This window comes from Fukomys damarensis, unplaced genomic scaffold (genome assembly GCF_012274545.1).
Source record: "Fukomys damarensis isolate Sample0158 unplaced genomic scaffold, DMR_v1.0_HiC HiC_scaffold_12, whole genome shotgun sequence".
Taxonomy (NCBI): Eukaryota; Metazoa; Chordata; class Mammalia; order Rodentia; family Bathyergidae; genus Fukomys; species Fukomys damarensis.
Genome location: NW_022900924.1, coordinates 19,498,127 through 19,499,452, shown reverse-complemented (window position 1 = coordinate 19,499,452; position 1,326 = coordinate 19,498,127). Strand labels below are relative to the sequence as shown.

General features: G+C 64.9%; 1 protein-coding gene across 1 annotated transcript in view; it reads left to right on the top strand.

The window, feature by feature from the left end:
• The window catches only part of Ncor2 (nuclear receptor corepressor 2), an 80,521-nt gene that overhangs the window by 44,316 nt on the left and 34,879 nt on the right, over window positions 1-1,326 (top strand). The window lies entirely within an intron of this gene.

Below are 1,326 nucleotides of genomic sequence, written 5' to 3'. Positions count from 1 at the left end.
CCGGCCTTTCCGGAAGGAGTCTGGGGTCCCTGGTGGGGATCGGGTAGACTTGGGGAGCTGCCTTGGTGGCTCCGCTCCGGGTCTGCAGTGCTGCTGTCTGTGCGCGGCACCAAGCCGTGACCCAGAGCCAGACTGAGGAAGCCCTGAGACCCCCAACCCCGGAGCCCTGCTTGCCCCTTCAGCAGCTGTGAGGGGAGCAGGCCCAGAGGCCCCCGACACCGTCCGGGCCACATGTTTTCAGGAGGGGGTGCACACCCCACCACCCCGGAGTGTGCTTGTGAGGCCCCCAGTGCTACCCACACCTCGCGGTTATTTATTGGGCTGGAAGCGGCAGCGTTTGGGTCGGGCCACCGGCTCCGGCCCCTCCCACTCCGCACCCTCCTCCCCTTGCCGCCCTGGGATCCAGGCTGCCCATCCCCTGGCCTGACGCGTTTGCCCAGCCGGCGTCTTGGCCCAGGCTGGGGAAATATAAATAAACACCCGTCCCCATCCACCGGGTTCTGGAAGTGGCAGCTGCTGCTGCTGCTGCTGTTGCTGCTGCTGTGGGTGGAGGGAAAAGGTCAGGGGTTGGATTACACTTGATCCCGTGCCCCCCTTGTCCGTGAGGAACCCCTGGAGCCCTGGGGAGCCACGTGACCTCCGTGGCTGATGCAGGTGGGCAGGTGGCCCAGAAGCTCCTCTGTGCCCCCATTCTGGGCATGGGCTTAGGAGAGGTGGCAGGACCCCCTGAGCCTTGGTTTCCCCCATCCTGGGGATGGGAAACGGACACTGACTGGACACAAGGTTGAGTCCAGCCACGTCCCTGCCGGCTCTGCAGACCCGGGGTCACTGGGCCATGGTTACTGCTGCTGGAGTGTTGGGGGGAGGGGAGCTGTCCACCTGTGTTTGGACGGATGGATGGACAGGTGAAGGAATGACTGTGAGCACCTCACCCCCCACCTACGCCAAGTGTGGCCCCAGGCCCCTGCCGCTGAGCTTGGCTCGAGGAAAATGGCTTACGAGGTGGTTATGGGAAATCTTTCATTAAAGCCATTAGGCCACGCTCTCAGGGGCCCGACTTCAGAGCTGTGAGATTCAGCCGTCGGGCTCTAACCCGTGGCGTGGCCTGCTCAGCGCCTGGGCAGAGGAGATGCCCCACCTGCAGGCCACATGGCCACCCAGGGTCCCGTGGCCCAGGGCTCAAGGCCCCACCCCGGGCACTACTGGATCTTCCACCTTAATGTGGAGGGAGTCGTGGTGCCGAGCCGACGGGCTGTGAGGCAGCCCAGCCAGGACCCCTAGTCCAGGGTGGGCATCTGGTCGGCCAGAGAGGACTCAGGCCCTGGT